The following is a 15,049-nucleotide window of genomic DNA, read 5'->3' as shown; positions in this document are numbered from 1 at the left end:
TTTCTCCAAAGATACACAAATGGCCAATAAGCACATGAAAGAAATAAAAAGTAAAACCACAATGAGACACCATGGTGATGTCTCAATGAAACATCATTATACAATGACACCCTCACACACTGCTGGTGGGAATGGAAAATAGTACAGCTGCTGTGAAAAACAATCTGTCAGCTCCTCAAGAGGGTGAACATACAGTTACTATATGACCCAGAAATTCCATTTCTAGGTATATAAACAAGAAAAATGAAAACGCATGTGTATACAAAAACTTGTACAGCAATGTTCATAGCTGCATTATCCATAATAGATAAAAAGTGGAAACAACCTAGATGTCCATCAGCTGATGAGTGGATAAACAAAATGTTGTATAACCATACAATAGGATTTTATTTAGCAGTAAAATGGATAAACCTTGAAAACTATGCTAAGTGAAAGAAGTCAGTTACAAAAGACCATCTATTATATGATTCTATTTACATGAAATGTCCAGAATAGGCAAATCGATAGAGACAGAAAGATGATTAGTTGTTGCCTAGGGCTGGGGGCTAGGAGTGGGGGGATGGGTAGTAACTGCCAATGGGTACCAGGGCTTCTTTTGGGGGTGATGAAAATGTTCTAAAATTGATTGTGGTGATGATCGCATAACTCTGTGGGTATATTAAAAACCATTGAATTGCACATTTTAATGAGTGCATTGTATGGTATGTGAATTACAACTTGAAAAAGCTGTTGTTAAAAAAAAAAAAAGGAGTGCCTGACAGGACTCAGTTCATGTAAGTGAAGAGTTCAGTTTGTGTTCAAATGATCCCATTGTTACAGGCAGAGAAACTGGGGTGGGCAGAGCAAAGTGACCCAAAGCGGAAGGGGTTGGTGAACGAGATAAAGAAGAAAGTGAGCTTGAAGGGATCTCTACTCCTAGCCTGGCCTCCCTGGAGCTGGGGGGAGCCTCTGGATACAGCATCCCAGCCTCCGATCTCTGCGCTCCTGGGACAAGGGCTGTGATTGGAGGATTTTGCTGCCACCCTGTGGGGTTAGCGAGAATTACAGCTACAGGGATGAAAGCCTGATCTCAACCCACGTCTGGTTGAAGCTTGCAGTTAAGATGCGCTCAGCCCCACACAGGAGAGGCAGACTCAGCCCTCGGTGAGCTGACAATATGGGCTTGAATTTAAAAACCTGCAATTTATCCAAGTACTTGCTTGGATGGGTACCGGCAAGCTGTGGAAGCAGAAGAAAACGTGATTCATTGAAGGCCAGGATTAAGGAAGACTTCGAAGAGTGGAGAAGGGGGAAAGGACACCCAAGGCTGAAGGCAGAGGGTAAGCAAAGCACAGGTAAGATCACAGAGCAGCCAGGAGGCTATCATTTGCTGCATGGAGGCTGGCACTCAGTAGATACTCAATAAATGTATGAATGGACGATTACTAGATTTCCAGAGCATATGCTTTTTGCATTTCTGATGTATCTGAGTAAAGCCTTATGTGGCTTTCCAGGTGGAAAGGGAAGTAGCAAGAAGGCCAAATAGCCTGCAGTTTCCTCAGGGAAGGGAAAGAGCCTCTATGGAGTCCTTGTGATAATGATGATTCCTCTGTTATTACTTCTTGTGACGTTTAATAGAACACCTCCACATTACCTCCTGTGCGTCTTCTCACAGCCTTGTAGTGAGCAGGGCTGCACTTCTTGTCATTCTCCCATTTAACAGATGAGGAAACGAAGGCACAGAGAGGTGAGGTGGTGGAACTGGGGCTTGAACCTGGGCCTCCTTTTTCTAAGCCCATGCTGGCTGCTGACTGAGGACAAGGCAGGGTGGGGGAACATGGGGGGAGGAATGGTCTAAACTGGCTGATACGGAGATTTTCTTCTCAAACACTGAGGAGAGATCCAGTAATGTCAGACCCTGAAGAGGAGGGTTGAGGAGTTGGGGCATGTCCGAAAATGCATGTTGGGTCAGGAACCTGCCATAGCTCCCCAGTGCCCCTGGAGCGGTCCAATATCTTTTTTTTTTTTTTTTTTGCGGTACGCGGGCCTCTCACTGTTGTGGCCTCTCCCGTTGCGGAGCACAGGCTCTGGACGCGCAGGCTCAGAGGCCATGGCTCACGGGCGCAGCCGCTCCGCGGCATGTGGGATCTTCTCGGACCGGGGCACGAACCCGCGTCCTCTGCATCGGCAGGCGGACTCTCAACCACTGCGCCACCAGGGAAGCCCGGTCCAATGTCTAGCTTAGCATTCAAGGCCCTCTCACAAGAGGTGATGTAACCCAGTGGTTAACAGCATGGGTTAACTGGTTTATGATCCCCACTCAGCCACTGACTGGCTGTGTGACCCAGAGGATGTCCCTTAACCTCTGGTGCCATTGTTTCCTTTTCCATAAACTATGGACAAGTGTAGCACATACTTCATAGGTTGTTGAGACCAGTAAAGAAGTCAGTTATGAAAAGCAGTCAGGACTGTGCTTGCTATTATTATTATTATTAATCAGAGCAGAGCCTAATTTTCTGTCCGTCATCCACACCAATCCTCCAAGCTGGGCTCCTGGCTTCTCCAGAACACGCCAGGCAGTGGTACCTCCAGGCCTGTTCCTTCAGCCTAGAATGAGACTGTTTGATCATTTCTTCTTTCCAGATCCTTCCAAACATCACCTCCTCCCAATCCTCCCTGATCCTCTCTGACTAGAACCACCTCTCCTGCCTCTGCATCCTCTCATACAGAGCTATTTCTTTCTGTAGCATAAAATGCACATGATGTGTGTCAGTTATGCCTGCTTGGAGAACTTAGGATGTGAGCTTCCTAAGTTCTAAGGTGTCGGTTTCTTATCTCTTTATGACCCTCCTGTGCTGCCATGGAGCAGCACTAAATACTCAATAAATGCTTGACTATTTAGAAAGCAGGAAAGCAAAGAGGGAGGGACGGAGAAAGAAAAGATGAAGAGAAAGAAGGAGAGAGAGATGAAAGGTGGACTAGAGAGGAAACCGAGAGACACCTGAAGAGAAACCAGCTCCATTCAGCTTCCAACCACTTCAGGGAAAAGAATGCTGTGACAGGAGACTTTGGGTCATTTGCAACTCTTCCTTGGGTCTTCTTTTCATCCCTTGAGCCATGGCATTGGAACAGACTTCGAAAACCTCAGGGACTTCCCTGGTGGCGCAGTTAAGGGTTAAGACTCCGCGTTCCTAATGCAGGGGACCTGGGTTCCATCCCTGATCAGGGAACTAGATCCCGCATGCCACAACTGAGGAGCCTGCCTGCTGCAACTGAGACCCAGCACAACCAAATAAATACATAAATATTAAAAAGAAAAAACAAAAAAACGAAAACCTCCAAGTGGCTCTGGACTTGCTCTTTAGCCCCACTGAAGCTCAATTTCCTCATCTGTAATAGAGATAATAATGGTACTTATCTAATAGGGTTGTTATGAGGATCAAATGAAAAAATAACTGGAAAATCCCTGGCACCTGGTCCATGGTAAGCACTCAATAAATGCCGTGTATTATGATGGTGATGGTTCGGTGATTCTAAGAATTCCAGACCTGTCAGAATAAAGGGCTGAGCCCTGCTGGGGAGGGGCTGTGCTTCCTAAGCTTGGAGAGATGCCTATTGTCCTAGAGCCGGGCCCAGTGGTCACATAGAGGTCACACCGTGTCGTGTTTTCTCCCAGGCCTTCCCACGGGCGCCCCCCCCACCGCCCCCAACAAGACACACAATAAAGACTCCTGATTGCTTGATGAAAGGAAGCGGATACACAATTCATTTCAACTTTAGACCTAACCACCCCCCAACCTTTCAAAAAGAATTGCACACCCTATTCCAATTTACACACTGAACCCACATGGAATTTTCCAGCGGGTTCCGAAGCCTTTGAAGTGACCAGACCAGACTATTGATTTATTTCCAACTAACCTCTCTCTTTGAACCCAGAAGGGTCAAGGTTAATTATATAATAAAACACACTGTGCCCAGCTGCCCCCTCTGCGGGTGCAGGGAACCCCCAGACCTTTCCGAGGCTGTGAGAGGAGGATCGTGTTTCTGATCCCTTCCTCGCATTCATTTCCTTTATCAGGGCCCATTAAGAGGAAGAAAAAAACCTACCCCCTCATTTCCTCCCTGAGAGATAAATTTTAATTTGCTGGAAACCAACAAAAGGGATCTAAGCTACGTCTCCAGGCTGCACCCTGCGGTTGATAAATCTTGCTGGGAGCACCTATGCTGGAGCCGGTTGGGAAAGGGGGCGGGGTGGGGGAGGGAAGCAAAGGGGTGCAGACCCCCGAGTCTGCCTCTCCCACACAGAGGGAAGGGAGCCCCAGAGGGCCTGACTCAGCGGATGCTTCCAGCGTGGCCGCGTCCCCATTAAGCCTTCTTTGGCCGTTGAAGTGAGTTAACCCACCAGCCACAGCTTCTCCTGTGTGAGCTCAGTTCCCACTTTCCCAGATGATGGAACAGGCTCCGAGCGGTCTCAAAACTGGTCCCACTTATCACAGGTAGGAAGTGGCAGGGCCAGGACTGCAATCCAAGATTTTGTTCTCCTTGTAAAACAATGGATTCTTCCCACCCACCCCCATCCTCCCACCCCAGGGAAACAATGTAAATGTTCTTCTCATTTCCATCGTTTAAAGAAAAAACGTTCAAAACTGTTATCTAATATACAGTCCGTTATCAAATGTCCCCAGTTGTGCCAACAATGTCCCCCTCACCCGTGTTTTCCCCATCCAGGATCCAGAGACTCGCCCACTCCCTTGGTTATCCTGACTCTTTCCTCTCCCTTCTTCTAGAACAGCACCAGCCTTTCCTGTTTTTCCTGACACTGATGTTTCTGAAGAAACAAGGTCAGCTGTCCTGCATAGTGAGCCACATGTGGATTTAGAGTGTCCTGCTCGTTGCTCAAGAATCCAATGCTGAGAGACAAGTATCAGGTAAAAAGGAAAGACAGCGTTACTGAGGAAGCTGGCAACCCTGGGGAGAAGGTGGACTCATGTCCCAGAGAACCAACTCCCCAGGTTTTGCTCGGAAATTATATAGGGAAAAGAGGAAGGGGCTGCATGCTGGGGAGAGGGTTGTGGGGTGTGTGATCAGCTCGTGGACCTTCTTCTGATTGCTTGGTGGTGAAGTAACTGAGAATCAACATCGTCAACCTTCAGGTTCCAACCAGTCTGGGGTCTACGTGCTTGTGAACAGCAGACAGTTAACTTCTCCCACCTGGTGGGGGTTTCAGTCTCTACAAAACAGCTCAAAGGATGTGGCTCAGGATACTATCTCTAGCCCTTGAGGAGGAACTAAAGGTCCTTGACTTTGTTTAATGGCTAAACTATTATTGTTTTGTCTTGTTTGACTGTTTTCCTTTGCTTCTGCATTTTCCTCACTTCTCTGACTAAATGTATTCTTTGGAACTGGGGGAAGGCCTGGAGGCTAAAGTTTTTCTACAGACCAGAGGCAGGCAGAGGACAGGGTGGGAGGGGAGGCCACATAGGCTCCAGCTCAGTTACAGTATGTAGGGCATCACATCTGGAGGCCCACGGGGCCAGCTGTTTTTGGCAAGGGACCCAGGATTTCCAGCTCCAAGGCCAATGCTTATTCTCAGCCTCCTGGGGGCTTCCTGGCATGCAGGGAAGGAGCGTGAATGCTTCCACCTGGGGGCGCTGTCAGCACTGGCCACCAGAGAAGCTCGTTCTCTGGGATTCTTCCAACCCCACAGGTTGCAACCTTGAACCTTGGGAAGAAGCCTACCCATCGCGGCCTGAGATGCATTTGCCCAATTCTTCTCTCTGGAATGTTCCTAAGGTTGTGTCAAGGCTTCATACCTCTCTCCTTTCTGCCTCCGCAGCCCTGTGTTTCTGCCTCATTGCATGACTTGTCTCAGTGTAGCAGAGGTCACCATTGATGGGGCTTGCTGAACAGCCTGGAAGAGGTGCCAGAGGATCAATTATATTACATGTCATATTCTAAAGAGTCCTGAATATTCTCTTTGACCATCTTCTTCCCTATTATCTCATGGCTTCACCTTCACCTCCAAACCTCTCTCTCTCCCCAACTCCAGTCTATACTGGATTTTCTCTTATTCTTGCCCATATCCCTCCTCCCTCTGGATCAACTTGGTTCTTCTTCAAGTAGCTCTATGCCTTTCAATTTTTTAAAATTAATTTAAGGGACTTCCCTGGTGGTCTAGTAGATAAGAATCCACCTTCCAGTGCAGGGGATGCGGGTTCGATCCCTGCTCGGGGAACTGAGATTCCATACGCTGCAGGACAACTAAGCGTGTGCGCTCTAGAGCCCAAGTGCCACAACTAGAAAGCCCGCGTGCCACAACCACTGAGCCCGCGTGCTGCAATGAAGATCCTGCAACTAAGACCCGATGCAGCCAAATAAATAAATAAATAAATATTTAAAACATAAAATAAAAAAATAAAACTCAGGTCTCCCAACTTTCAGTCCCAAACATGTAGAAAACTATTGGCATAGAGATAATACCTGTAAGAATGTGAACTCCCTGGAACACCCATCAATATTTTTAATATAGAGTAGTTAACTTCTTAAAAATAAATAAATAAATAAAAATAATTTAAGTTAAATAAGCAATACACAAAAACATTCTCACTGTTAAAAAAAATAGTAAAATATTACAGAGGTCCCCTCTCCATTGCCCCAAGCCCAGTCCCTCTCCCAGGGGTAATCATTGCTGTTGCATGGTATGGTATCCTCCCAGGCCTTATATGGAATTATAGATTTCCATATGCACTCAAGAAAAATATATGGTATACTAAATAATGCCATTTATATTTTCTGTTTCCAATTTTTGGTGCTGTAGTGGACACCCTTGCACCGTCTCCCTGTATTCACCAGTGTGTGTTTCTCTAGAGTAGGAATGAGAGGATTTGCTGTGTCTGTGGAATGACCACCCTGCACCACTGTGTGTCCTTACTGTCTGCCTGCAGACTGTGAGAGGGGTGGGCCTGTTTCTGTCTTGCACGGGCAACTTCCTTCCCTCCCAAGGCAGCTTTGCAGATCAGAGAGCATCCTGAGAACTTTGCCCATCAGTAAATGCCCAGTTCAGTCCCAACAAACCCCATCTATCAATCTTAGCTGATTTAGAAAGGATTCACCCTCTAAGTATTGCAGCTGTTTTCAAGTTGGAATGATCTGTTTTCTGACTTGGCCTCCTTCTCCAGTTTCTCGGTGTCCTACCTTCTCTCTGTCCCCTGGTCCCTCTCCATTTCCCTGACACCCCTTCCCCACATACTTGCCTCTCTGACCCTCCAATCCTCCTCAGCCAGGCTGGACAGTAGCCCCGGAGCCGGGGCTGGGAATGAACGTGCAGTCCCCAGGCCAAGGCCCCGTTCGAGTCCCCTTTGCTCCTGCCCAAAGTGGACACAGGAGTCCCGCACGCCTCTGCCGTCATGCCTCACAGCAACCCTGCAAATGTTGTGGCCTGTGTATGTATTATTTATTCAACAACATTATATGTTTAAAAAAATCTACATCACAAAGCAAAAAGTAATGGCACCATAATGAAATTGTCATGTAATACAAAGAAAACATCTGCATAAAAATACTTAGCATAGAAAAATTTCAATTAAAAATAAAACGCGTCTCTTTTCACATTCCTACTGTTCTCTTAACTGAGATCCTCTTTTTTTTTCCCTTATGGTTTTTTTTTTTTTTTTTTTGCGGTACGCGGGCCTCTCACTGTTGTGGCCTCTCCCGTTGCAGAGCACAGGCTCTGGACGCGCAGGCTCAGCGGCCATGGCTCACGGGCCCAGCCACTCCGCGGCATGTGGGATTTTCCCGGACTGGGGCACGAACCCGTGTCCCCTGCATCGGCAGGCGGACTCTCAACCACTGCGCCACCAGGGAAGCCCCCTTTCCTTTTGTTTTGATTCAGATCAACGGAGAGGGCCAGTGCCTGATTTTAGTAATGTACAATAGCCTCCCTTATATGGCACAGACTAGATGCCACACACCCATGTTGACACTCTTAAAACTAAACTTATGAGGTAGATACTACTATCATTATGCCTGCTCATGGATGAAATATTTCAGGCACAGAGAAGTTAAGTGACTTGCTTGAGGTCACACAGCTAGGAAGTAGAAAAGCTGGGATCAGAACCCAGACAGGTTGGCTCCAGTGCTAGGATGGTAACCACTGTACCACACTGCCTCTCAGCCTTAATGTGGGCAACTCCCACCCCCCAATTAGGCACATATGTTTGTTTTCCAAAGCACTATTCTTATTCTGATATTTCACTTGAATCTCTCAATGACTCTATGAGGGAAGGGAAGACCCAGCTTATGGGCCAGCACAACGCCCCGCACCCAGCCTCACAGACAGACCTCAAGAAATGGTAGCTTGTGACCAAGGGCGGAGAAATGGGTTGGTCCCCAGACTTGACAGTGCTGTGTAGCACGCAGCACTTGGCGGTGTGTGTGCATGAAGTTGTGCGTGATTGCGTGAATGTGTGAGCATGCGCACATGCATGTTTGTGCATGTGTGTGTTTGCATGCACGTGCATGGTGTGTGTGTGTGGGGGGGCATGCACTGGTGTGTCCAGCCTGGCCATCTCGGCATGACCATGTAGCCCTGCGTTGGCCCCGCTGCATCTTTCATCCCCGCAGGGAGCAGCGCCTCAGTCGGGCGTAGTGGGATCAGCTGTGTCACTGAAAGCAAGGGCTGTTCAGATCATAGGCAGTACTGTTTGTTTCTGTCACACTCTTATCTTTACTCCCCTGAGCCCAGACCTTAGCATCATAAAATGTCAGAGCCTGGATGAAAATGTGGAGATTATCTAACTCAGGCTGTCCCTTGACAAATGGGAAGACCAAGCCCCAGAGAGGATATTGTTAACATTAAACACAAAATGGAGACCGGACTTGAGAATTCCCTGAGCAGATAAAACCGTGTAGGTCCTGAAAGCAAAATGAAATCCAGCTTATTTCATGAAGGTAAGTGAAAGTTAACTTAGGTTATTTCTTGTTAATGCCCCTGACAATCATAAGAGAAACTTTATAGTCTTTTTCCTAAAAATGGTGTGAGATGATCACTTTAAACCTGCCAGCTGAAACCCCATTGTAATCACCAGTCATTGTAAACGCTAATAACTTCCTCATTTTCACTTTATAAGCCATCCTATAACTTCATGCCCCTGAGCTTCGTATCAGTCTTTGAATTTGGAAGCTCCCAGTTTGCGAATTGTTTTTATAGGCATGATAAACTCTTACTATTTACTGATTTGGTGGTTTTAGTTTAGCTATTTCTGGATTTTTGACAGTACTCACGACTGGAGGAGGTCACCCAGCTAGTTAGGGGCGGGGCTGGGATGAGAACCCGCATCTCCCCACCCAGTTTCACGCTCTTGCCACAGTCCCGGACTTTTGTCTGCAAATAATAGACCAAAGGTTCCCAGGCTGTGGCTGAGGCTGCCTCAAGGCTGGAGAAAGTGGTCGGGAGTCAGAGCTGCTTTGATGTGTCCACCGCTGTGCCTTCTCCACCTTCTCCTCCCAGGGCTAGCATACCACCCTCTCTGGGAGAGCGCTCTGTTCTCACGCTGATCAGAACTCCAGTAGGTGAGCGAATATGCTTTTGATTCATTACAAATGGATAATGAATAAATTCTTAGTTGATAAATGCAATGAGAAGAAATAGTAAATTGTGTCTTTGATGAAGGTCTTGGGAATGTTTGTGGAATGAATGAATGAAGCATGACAGGATAACAGGCGCCCTGGGAGAGACTGAACTTGAGAGGGCTTTGGTCTCTTCATCAAAAGAAAGGGTCAGAAAGTCCCTTGTGTCACCTCAGGAGGTAAATTACCTTTGAGGAAATGAAGAGGCTTCTCTATGGTGGGGAAGGGGTTCCCCTAGACAATAACTCAATTGTTCTGGAAAGGGGGTGTAATTAGAATTCCTGTGTGTTCTAGTGACCATCCTGGGGCTGTCCTTAGAAAGCCAGGATGGGAAAGGGGTCTTGAGGGACGGGCTCTGAAGGGAGGGGCAGCTAGCACTTGCTGATTCGGGCTCTGAGGAAACAGAGGGGTGTGTGCTTGGGGCTGCCCTCTCAGCTATGTGGCAGGCTGAAAACAAGGAGGGGATCCCTTCATGCCCTGAAGACACCCAAAGCAAGGCGCCATCACTGAGTGGAGGTCCCCATCCGTATGATCAGGCCACTCAAGACGGCTGTTCTCTTGCTCTCTGGACATCCCCTGCTCGACCAGTCCCTGCCTCACCTACACCCAACTCACCTGACTGACCTTCTCTCTTAATCATAGAGCCTAATCAGTTAAATGCCTACATACTTGCCCCCAGCCTCAGCTGGTGATTGTTCTAATCTTTAGATCAGGACATCTCCACCAAGATAGCTTATGAAAGGGGCAGTGAGGGGCTTGCGCCTCTGCTGGTTTCCCTGGCAACCAATGAGCCAAGCTGATGTCAATTCCCTCTGTAACTAACCTCCCTCTTTACGCAGGAGTAAAGACTGCTGGTGAGGTGTCCCTCCAGGATCTTACTTCAGCCAGGTAAGCTCCCCCATCCATTAAACCACTGATGTCTCTGTCGCTGACTCCGGGCTCTTGCTTCAGTCTTGAGGCTGGGCAAGTACAGGGCTTGCAGGCCTGCGGGGTGAGCTCACTGCTGTCCTTAGCGTCCGTGAGGTGCTGTTTGCACAGTGATGTGGTGTGGCTAGAGCAGTTCTGGCTGCAGGGACTGGCTGGACAGTGGGGCTTCGGTGTGGAAGGCACCAAAGGCTCTCAAGCCTCCAGAGTTTGGAGCAAATGGTGTGTGTGTGTGTGTGTGTGTGTGTGTGTGTGTGTGTGTGTGTGTGTGAGAATGGGGTGTGTGTGTGTGTGTGTGTGTGTGAATGGGGTGTGTGTGTGTGTGTGTGTGTGTGTGTGTGTGTGTGTGTGTCCCCGACTGGTTTTATTTGCCTCTTTCTGGATCAGGTAGGTCATGCCTGTTACTGAACACATAGGGAGGGGCTCCACAGGAAGCCTCTGAGTTACTGCCTAGTTTTGGAAGATGAGAGCAATGTTTTATTTTGCATATCACTTTTAAGCATCTCTCTTTTGTGTCCATCTTCTCATTTGCTTCTCACCACACCCTGTGAGGCAGGCAGGGAGGTACTTACCTCCATTTTCTCACAGAGAGGACTGCCTCCTGTGGAGATCATTTAATGAGAGACTGTCTTTCTCCTGCTGCTTCCTTTCACATTTCCTGGGACCTACTGTTTCCATGGTCCTGACCGGGGACTACAGGAAGGATGAGAGTGAGGCCGTTGGGTGAAGCTTCTAGGCTGGGAGGAAAGCCAAGCCACAGGGTGACATCCAGCAGAACGCCTGAAACCGGGTGTGGTGACTTATAATATCACTGCGATAAGGATTCAGAAAGGGAGTGTCTAGGTCTTTTCCTTTTCCGAGAGTATTAAAATCAGTTTGTTGAGTGCCATGAACATTCCTCTTGAAGCAATAGAAAAATATCAGAGAAAGTAAACAGAAAAGTATACTGAAAATATAAACAGAAATTAGTGAGGAAGAAAAAGATACACTGGAGAGAGATGTCAAACTCCAAATTTAGTTATTTGAAAAAGAAAACTAATAAAATTGACAATTGTTTTTCTAAATTTTTAATTTAATTTAATCTTTGGCTGAGTTGGGTCTTCGTTGCTGCGCACAGGCTTTCTGTATTTGCAGCAAGCAGGGGCTACTCTTCGTTGCAGTGCATGGGCTTCTCATTGTGGTGGCTTCTCTTGTTGCAGAGCATGGGTTCTAGGTGTGCAGGCTCAGTAGCTGTGGCGCACTGGCTTAGTTGCTCCGTGGCATGTGGGATCTTCCCAGACCAGGGCTTGAACCCGTGTCCCTTGTATTGGCAGGCAGATTCTTAACCACTGTGCCACCAGGGAAGCCCCAAAATTGACAACTTCTGACAAGATTTATCAGATCAAGAAAAAGAGAAGGCATAAATAAATAAATAATATGGGAATGAGAAAAAGGGACGTAACTGAAGAGATGGCAGAAATCTAAATAATAGATTATGAACAACTGTGTGCCAATAAATCTTAAAACTGCAGAAAAGGTATTATCTATGTATCTCTCTTAGAAAAACTGACTCAAGAAGAAATAGAGAAGTTAAATATCTATAACTAATAAAGACAGGGATCACTAGCAAAGTGTCAGGTCTAGAATGACATTTTACCATTTGCAACAACATGGATGGACCTGGAGGGTATTATGCTAAGTGAAATGAGTCAGTCAGACAGAGAGAGACAAATACTGTACGCTATCACTTATATGTGGAATCTAAAAAATAAACAAATGAACATAACAAAACAGACCCACAAACATAGAGAACAAACTAGTGGTAACCAGTAGGGAGAAGGAAGGGGTGGGGCAAGATAGGGGTAGGGGATTAAGAGGTACAAACTACTATGTATAAAATAAATAAGCAATTGTATATTGTACAGCATAGGGAATATAGCCAATATTTTATAATAACTTTAAATAGAGTATAATCTATAAAAATGTTGAATAGCTATGTATACCTGAAACTAATATAATATTGTAAATCAGCTATATCTTAATTTTTAAAAAAAAGCAATAATATGACCAAGTTGGGCTTTCCAATGGTCTGAATGTCTGTGTCCCCTCTCACAAGATTCATATGTTGAAACCCTAATACCAGTGTGATGATCTAGGAGATGGGGCCTCTGGGAGTAATTAGGCCATGAGGGTTGAGCCCTCATGGATGGAATTAGTGCCCTTATAAGAGGAAGCCACAGTGCTAGCTAGTTTTCTTTTCTGCCCTGTGAGGATACAAGAAGTCAGCTGTCTGCAACCCGGAGGAGGGCCTTTACCAGAACTGGAACCATGCTGTCACCCTGATCTGAGACTTACAGCCTTCAGAACTGTGAGAAGTAAATTTTTGTTGTTTGTTACCCACTTTACAGTATTTTGTCATAGCGGCCTGAGCTAAGACAAGTTTATCCTAGAAATGCAAGATTGGCTCAACATTTGGAAGTAAATGGCATTCACCACATTAACAATTTAAAAGAGAAAAAGCATATGATCATCCTAATAGATACAGCAAAAACTTTAAACAGAGAGTATAAGCAAACATCTGATAAAAGGTGTCTAATACTTACAAGAAACATCCTACTCAATGGAACAGCATTTCTTTTAAAATTAGGCATAAGATAAAGAGGATCTCTATGATTTCCACTTCACATTATACAAGATCAACATCGTATATGCTAACTGCTCAATAATATAAAAAAAAATCAGAAAAGAAGTTTTTTTAAAAATGTGTAGGGGCAGAGTCAAGATGGCTTATTAGGAGGACACAGAATTCATGTCTCCTTACAACTAGGGCACCTCCAGGCACCGGTGGGGGACCACGGATACCTAAGGGGATGGGAGGAACCCCCAGTGACTGGATAGGATGTGGGGCATGGTGGGGGAGTGAAGAGGGAGAAGTGGAGGTGGGACGGGCCTGGCACCTCTGAGGGGTGGCTGGGGGAGGGGAAGGGATTGAGAGGGTAGAGGATCAAAAGGGAGTGTGGCCATGTTTCCCCTGTCCACTTGGGCCCCCAGGAGCCTGCTGATATCCAGGGCCTGATCCTCTGCCCACCGAGGCCCGTCCAGCCGCGCGGGTCCTGAGGGAGTAGGAGGGAGGGAAGGGGGAACAAAAGTAAAGGCCGGACCTTCGGGACCGGCACCCCTGAGGGCAGCTGGGGGAGGGAAGGAATTCCTACACCCAGCGGGACCCACCTACGGTTAGGGGTCCAGCGGCGAAGGTGGAGACCCTGGGGGAGACGATGGGGGAGGGGTGCAAAGGACCGGAAGGGAATGCGGCCAGTGCTTTCCCTGTCCACTTAGGCACCACGCGCTCCCGGGCCTAATCCTCCTCTGCCCTCGGAGCCTCCCTCCTCCTGCACAGAGCCCAAGCCCCGCCCCTACACCCCCTCCCAGGGCCCCACCTCTACACTCGGAGACGCCCTCCCTCCAACTGCGCTGGGCCTGAACCCCACCCACACACCCTCACTCAGGGCCCTACCGCCAAACTCCGGAACCCCACACTCCAGAGGCCCTCCTTTCCACGTGCTGCCTCTCCCCTTCTGCGCAGGTCCTAAGCAGAGGCCCTGCCCCACATTCAAACGTCACCCCGCCACAGGCCTAGGTCCCACCACACCCTAAACCCCAACCCTGCCTAAGTTCCACCTCCGCTCCTGTAGCCGTGGCATTTTTTTTTTTTCTTTTCTTTTTTCCTCTTTTAGATTGGGGTTCTGTTTTACCTTGTTGATTCACTGTTGTTGATTCTTTTATATTTTTATGTTTCCTAATAAATGTTTTATTTTTCTAATTTTATTTTATTCTTTATGCTTTGTGAGTGATCCCTCCTTTTGGCTTGTTGCCCCTACCCCACACCCCCCCCCCTTTTTTTCTTCTTTCTGCTGTGGTTTTATTTTACCTTGTTGCAGTTGTTTCAATTATAGTTTTATTTTTCCTAATATATTTTTTATCGTCGAATTTTATTTTCTCTTTTATTCTTTGATATTGTACTGCTCCTTTTTTGTTTCTTCCTTTTTTTTTTTTTTTTAACCGCACCATGAAGCTTGTGGGATCTTGGTTCCCAGGCTGAAGGTCAGGCCCGAGCTCCTGTGGTGGGAGCTCTGAGTCCAAACCGCTGGACTAACAGAGAACCTCAGACCCCAGGGAATATCAGTTGGAGTGAGGCCTCCCAGAGGTCCTCGTCTCAGCACCAAGACCCAGCTCTACCCAACTGCCTGCAAACTCCAGTGCTGGACGTCTCAGGGCAAACAACCAGTAAGACAGGAATACGGCACCACCCATCAAAAAAACAAAAACAAAAACGAAACGACAAAATAATATGTTACAGACGAAGGAGCAAGGTAAAAACCTACAAGACCAAATAAATGAAGATGAAATAGGCAACCTACCTGAAAAAGAATTTAGAGTAATGATAGTAAAGATGATCCAAAATCTCGGAAACAGAATGGAGAAAATACAAGGAACATTTAACAAGGATCTAGAAGAACTAAAGAGCAAACAAACAATGATG

The sequence above is a fragment of the Lagenorhynchus albirostris genome, chromosome 1 (assembly GCF_949774975.1).
Source record: "Lagenorhynchus albirostris chromosome 1, mLagAlb1.1, whole genome shotgun sequence".
Taxonomy (NCBI): Eukaryota; Metazoa; Chordata; class Mammalia; order Artiodactyla; family Delphinidae; genus Lagenorhynchus; species Lagenorhynchus albirostris.
The sequence above is the reverse complement of the archived record's forward strand: the minus strand, read 5'-3'. Positions refer to the sequence as shown.